Source organism: Peromyscus leucopus, chromosome 19 (genome assembly GCF_004664715.2).
Source record: "Peromyscus leucopus breed LL Stock chromosome 19, UCI_PerLeu_2.1, whole genome shotgun sequence".
Classification (NCBI taxonomy): domain Eukaryota; kingdom Metazoa; phylum Chordata; class Mammalia; order Rodentia; family Cricetidae; genus Peromyscus; species Peromyscus leucopus.
The window spans coordinates 80,447,249-80,454,364 of record NC_051079.1 but is presented as its reverse complement, the minus strand read 5'-3'; positions in this window follow the sequence as shown (position 1 = coordinate 80,454,364).

Sequence of the window (7,116 nt, the reverse complement as noted above, 5' to 3'; positions counted from 1 at the left end):
CTAGTAAGAGTAAAAATGCTTCCTTTAAGATATGGAAAATTCTAGTGCCTGTTGTCAGCTATGAATGGTGACAGGTAGTCATTACTAGTGGGTATTCTTTATTCAAACCCAAGTGTGCTCAGCCCCTAAGACTGACATTGTCTCTAATCCACATTGGGAGTTGAGATCCAAATATCAGAATCTGGGTTTTGGAAAAGGCAAATTATCATACATGGGTGGGCACAGTTATTATGTACCTCTAAACATAGCTTAGAATCCATATTTACACACTCTCTGTAATAAAGAGATAATAAAAAGCCCAAACCAGACTGGCAAGAAGCCTCAGTGGGCAAAGGTACTTACCACTAAACACCAAGAATTAAGTTTAAACTTCCTACTACACATGATGGAAGGGAAGAACCAAAAGGTGACTCTCTGACCTCAACACTTTGTTGTAGCAGCACGCACATGCACACACACACACACACACACACACACACATGCTCATACATACATACATACTCATACACACACTCATACACACATATACACATACATACAAACCCATACACACACACACACACACACACACACACACACACTCACACAATATTTTTAAAGTTTGAGCCCAACCTAACAGAAAATGGAAAATAGAAATCTAGTGTCCTATGGGGAACCTGGATGAAGAAGAGCTCATAATGTCTGTCCAAAGAATTGATCCCACTTGTGGCCAGGAATTTTCCCAGAGTCATACAAAAGCCAGAAGCAGACGGTACATAGATTTTTTTCTAAAGCACCCTGTGCAGTTCAGAAGTCGCCATTGTCATGGTGTATGTCCATCTTCACTCAGGGAACAGCATGAGGTGCTCTGTGGGGACTGTCCCAAGCAGATGGAAAGTGGCAAGCTCAGGGCCCAGCCTCACCTCCAAGGGGCTGGGCAATGTTGTTCTAGAGCTCTACTCCTGAGAAGCTTGCCCCAATCACCACAGGACTAGGGAGATGAGCATGGTGGGTCCTGAGGAGCCTTCTGACCTGCTTCGTCTGCAAATCAAGACTAAAATCAGAGCAGTTTCTCTGTGCATTGATTTTCCCAGGCACATTTAAAATTATGTTGCTTGTTAACTTGTTTGTATAAATAGGCAAAAAAAAAAAAAAATCCCACATATCGCTCTGCAGAGTCAAGGATTTATGAAACATGCAGCCAGATAAGAATTTCCTGCTTAAAAAATGAAATAGGCAACCCATAAATTGCCATCATGACCCAATAAAGCAGTTTAGCTTGATTTAGCCAGGAAGCCAAGGTTTTGGCAAGCCATTAGGTAAATGCCTTATTAAAATGCTGGTGGCCCTAGTCGGGGATGAGAAGCAATGGTTAAACTGCTCAATGTGGATGGAATGGAGCTCAAAGGACACAGAGCCCAATTAAACACTCAGCGCTACTCCATTCGTTCTCCCTGGAACCCGTGTGCCTCGTGGTCAGGAAGCTCTGTGAGAAACCAGCAGAGCCCTTTCAAGCCTGGGTCTGGCCAGGGCCAGTGGTGGGTGAGCGGAGACTAGCCGCCTCTCTATTAATCATCATCTCACGCCCAACACCTGGGACTGCCTCCAACTCCCCCGGTTGCTATATTGACAATATTCCCTGTTGATTTCCTCATTTTCTCAGCCAAGACTGGACTGACCTCTTTAAAATTCTTTATAAACGTCAGTAATTGCCGCATCCAACTTCAATTCATTACTTTCCCAGGCCTCATGTATTTTGATGATATGAAAGTTGACCACATTTACATGCAAATTGAAGTTTTATATTAATAAGGGCCAGTGAAAGGAGATGGCGTGGTAATGCTCCATTATGACTTTTAAATACATTTGCCCATGTCTCGGCTGGCACTAGCATGGTCAGGCCACGAGGAAATCATGTTGGTCTGATTGCAATTTTGTTTTCCAATTGAAAGTACAATTTCATCAGGTTTCCCTGTCATTTCTAATAATGACTTAAGTTTGCTTGCTAAATTGGAGAATTTCTTCCAGCCTTCCTATGGGCTGGCAAACAGGTGAGGTGACAGCTGCTTGGGCACGAAGTGCTTCATTACGGGTGCGGGCGGCCGTCCATCCCTTGAGGCTCCTTTGGTGACAGGAGCAAAATTACCGAAGGCTCCACACAGTGGAGACTGATTATCTTAAGCGCATTAACTTTTATCGCAAAACTTTGAAAGCCCAGCAGCTCACTTGCTGGTACACTTTCCACCCCGTGTTCGATGGATCTGGGTCTGAGATCTCTATTGCAATCTGCATGTTGCTTCTGCACTGTCCCCAGAAGTGGCTCTTTTCCCTTTCTTTACAGGGAATTGCTTGTCTCCATGAGAATCAGACCCTGTTTCCTGCAGAGAATACGATCCTAACATCCAGGGCCCTGCTAGTCCATCCTAGAGAGACATTCTCCTCCTCGATCAGCTCCTCTTTTGATGGAAAGTGAACTACGAACCTATAACCTATTTGGAATGGTTGATGCATAGACAGACAGTTTGGGTCGTCTCTCAAGGAGAGCTGAAGGAAAACTGAGTAGCAAAGTGTGTAATAGAAGGGGTGGTCACAGGACTCCACGACTACCCTCACGCAGCTGCAAATGTGAGCACGTGTTGTGTTTGTCTCTGAAGCTCCTCTCGGCCTGTTCTGCTCTGAGTGTCTCTTGGCATCAGCACTTCCTTCTTACCGCTGGATGGCTTGGGCACAGAGGTTCTTCCCGGCACTGACCCGGTGTGATGCCGTTTGTGAACACACGCATGTCCTCTACGAAACAGGCCCAGTACAAGTCACTTGCTTTAGAAAGTACAATTAGCACTACATTCTTCAAGGAGTTCAACTTTTATCTCAACTGTATGTTATCTCAGCATAGATAAGAGCATGATAGCAGGTTGCATGTGAGAAAGGCCACTGTGTGTACAACAGGATTCCATTGTTTCTGACCAATATTGACATTTACCCAGAGAACTTTGGGAGCTCACACTTCAGTTCTCCATTATCTCTATTACGCACATTGGCAATCTAGATAAACACTGCCTCTTGGTGAACGGTGCAGAGTTGAGGGGACCCCAGGACAATTGTGCGCAATGGGGATCTATGTAAACTGAGAAAGAGCCTCGTGAGTTGGCCTTTCTGCTTCCACCATGGTTACATCTGCTATGCATATATGAATGGTGTGGTTTATTTATCTGTATTTTTAATCCTAGTAATGACTTAAATGTTCCAAAGAAGATGACAGGATAAGCTATCCCAGGGTAAAGATTTGATCTAGGAAAATATGGCTCCTCCCAAGCATTTCTGGAAGTAGAACTTAGCCATCTATTTGGGTGAGAATTGGAGAGTGGTTGTTAGCAAATGTTGGATGACTGAGCCCACTGAAGATCTGGGGGACACCCAGAAGCACCCAGGAGCAGAGGTGGCTTTTGATATTCTTGCTGCAAGGTTGGCATCAACTCTTACAAGAACCTTGAGACTATGGTGACTGCTATAGTTTTCCCTTTAAGGCAAGGGGTTCAACCCCCCACCCCAATTTTGTACACAGTTTAACTCTGGTCTTAATAAAAACAGTACCTCACCTCACGGGGTCCCCAACATAGTCATAGCACCTAGGTATAAGTGTGGTATTCAGCATGGTGTCCTCAGGGCTGCCGACAGACTAACTTGGTTCTGAAATGTGGGCAACAACTTGGGTGATGCAAGTTGGTCCAAGATTGTCCTAGGTATGCTAAAAAGTAAGAAGAGCAAGAAGGATTGTTTGCATAGATAAAACCCGATAAGATGGAGGGAGGAGTACCAGAAGTCTTTCAAGCAAGATGGGATGTAAAAAGAACCCATCTGGAATGACATGAGCCAGGGATGGTATGTGATCTATAAGCAGGGTGGGGCGAGACAGTTTATTCTCCTCAGAGAGCCCAGAAGATGGGAGGTGGTGCTCGGGTTCAATTTCTGCCTGCCCCATGATAGTGAGCCTGTGAGACCCTTACTTGACTTCTGACCTTCTGTTTTCATGGTATTTTAACCCTGCGTGTTTGAGGAAATAATCAGAAAAGTTGGTGCCTAGCTATTCATCCTCTGGTGGGGACCCTTCTGGTTTTGTTGGGCATGGTGCTGGGGGCCTTTCCCAGTGGCATGTGTTTCCGAAGACTCCAGACACTGGAGGGCACTGGGGCTGGTGCCATGGCCTGACGGACCGGCATGTGGTCTACCACTGGGTTCCACCTTCTGATTTCACCATCACTCACTTGCAGAGTTCAGAGGCCAAAGCAGCTCTGGCATGGTCCTACCAGAAGGACACAAGTGGGGTCCTTGACCCCACTTCACACCCCAGACCAGTCTCTCTCTAGCCCTCCAACAGGGCTCAGTTCACAAGCCATGAAGAAAGTCTTAGTTTCCTGTCTCTCCACTTTTCGCTCAGGCACACCCCATGCTCCCTGCTCCCCGAGACCTACCTTACTCATTGTGGTTTTTGCCACCGTGCCTCTTCAGATCCCACCCTTTCCCCTCTCCCCCTCTCCCCTCTCCCCCTCTCCCTCTCTCCCCCTCTCCCCCTCTCCCCTCTCCCCCTCTCCCCGGGCCCTTTGGCTAGTGTGGTGTAACCTAGCATTCTTGTTCTCCTTTGTCTGATCTGCAATTGGTGAGAGTTACTATCTGAGCAACATGGTTCATTGGAATCACACCAGAGCACAAACTCTAAGCCACCCTCTTGCCCTGTGCCTGGCCCATGCCATGACCTCCTCGCCGCCTCTTGAGGTATGCAGTGGTTACGATCATACCCTTCAGTACTTCCGGGTCATCTCCTCTGTCAGCCTCACCACTTCCCCTGGTTTGTCCTCTACCTGGCTTTTATCCTACCCTAGAGGTCCCTTAAGTGTCTGTCTTCTTGCTGCTGGCTTCGCTAGCCACACCAGCCACTCCGCAATTTGTTGGCTTGCTAACCTTCATAGTTTGGTTGAGGGTTTGGTTCCTCTTTCCTAAATATGCCCTCTCCCACCTCTGCATGGGATCACCACAGTGTAGTCCCACCAGGGAAGACTTGATCTCACACCAACACTCAGGTCAGGTGAAATGCTGTTCTGCCAGGGCATTGATCATGTGTGTATGCATGCCTGTACATACAGCCAATAGAAGGGGGTATGTGAGTTCCTAGGAGTCCACCAAAAGCATGTGGTGTGAGTATGAAGGACATGGAGTACCCCATGCAGGAGCAAGACTGATGAGGACTCTGGTCATCTCTGTACCATCTTCCATGTTTTCCTATGTGCTGGCCTCTCCACGCTGCAGCATGTTTCCAGTGTTGGCCATGGTGAATGCAGAGAGCAGCCCCCTGCCCTAGCTCCTTCCTAGAAGAAGCTATGAGCTCAGTTGAGCCCCACACTCTCAGATCTGCATTCCTCTGGGGGCTTAGATGGTCTGTTTTGCTCTATAGGTATTCTCCAGAGCTAACCTTACAGGTGGAGTTTGTATCATGGTCACCTGGGACCTCAGTCATCTAACCCAGTGCTCTGGGCATTCACTGCGCTCTTAGCAAATGAATGCACTAATGAATCCCTGCTTAAGATGGCAGGAAGCCACAAAACATAGTGTGACTCATGTCCCTGATTGCTCAAGATTGTCTGTATTACAAAGGGCTGTCCAGAATCTCAGGAGATCCTTTGGGAGCAAACAACCTTCATGAAAGCTTGTCACCTTTACAACATTAAGTGTCTGCTGTGTCAACAAGTGCCTGTGCTAAGTGACCTGGCAATGGGAGGATTCAGAATGACATGGCATGTGCATTTGAGCTAGTTTGCAAGTCACTAATCAATTCTCCCAGGACTGGAAAAGATGGCTGTCCTTAGAAAAGTCCTAAAAAAAGAACCTCAACCTGAAAACTTCACTTCCCTCTGAGCCGGAAAACAGAAAAGCCACATGGGGAATGGCCCAGCTTTGATTTGCTAAGATCCACACTGGGTAGAAGGGAAGGGTTGGGGCACAGGAGAAGGTCAGCTCCCTCAGCTCATTTCAGGGACACTTATTCTCTTTGGTCATGGTCAGGTGCCCCCAAGATGACTTTTCTACTGACCATGGAAGTCACCAATTGCTGCTGGAGGAGCAATTACCCACCAAACCTCTTTCCACCTTTTCCCTTCAAAGCAGTATAACCGGCTTTTTAAAACATCTTTGGCTTTTTAAAGCCAAAGCAGAGGGAAAGATGACACACTGCTGACTTTGGAGCTGGGTGAGGGAAGAGAGCCACCATTGTTTGGACCCTGGGGAGGGTACAGAGCTGCTATAGACTCAGAGAGCATGGGTCAGGGGCATGGGTGTGGAGAGGCAAACATTATCCTGTTAGTGTATGAGGATGGGAAGATGGAGCATCTTTGCTGTCACAAAAACTCTGGCAGAATGCAAAGGGAACTTAAAATGGAAGTGTCCCTAGGGTCTAGAAATGCTCCTTGTGAGCCCATACTGTGAGTCATCCACTAACTCACACCAACACCCCAGAGTCACTTCACTAACTAAAGCAAAATGGGAAAGTACAGTTGCTTCAGATAACAATGGCAACTTGACCTTCCAATTTCACTTCTGTTACTGGGAGAGTTTAGGAGGCAGAGGAGGCCTAACCATGGCCATTCTTGACAGAGATGTCTCCCAGTAACACATTCATAGCACACTAACGTGTTAGTTATCAGTGTGTTCACAGGACATCTTGAGTCACCTTAATCCTGGGCTTCCGTGTCAATGATCTCTTTTAGCTTGGAAGGCACACAGCCAAGCAGGCAGTGTTGCTGCAAGGAGCTTGTACTTTCCTCTTGGGGCAGCTGAGAGCAGGAGTGGGACCGAAAGCCAGAACATTGGCCTCCTGCCCTTCTTATCCCTGGGTGCCATTGCCAGCTACAGGGCGGGACTGAACACCATTCTCAGAATAAATGTGTCTCTCCCCACTTCAATTTGCACTTCATAAACCATAGGGAGATCCTGGGTCTCCTGGGGGTATTTTTGGTTTAAGTTGACCTGTGGTGTCTAATGGGATCAACTATGGTTGTGGGTAGAACTGACCTCCCTTGTGTGCAAGTGGCAGCTGGTAGAATATTCTCAATGTATTTCAACTCATCCCAGTTCTATGGAAAAGGAAAA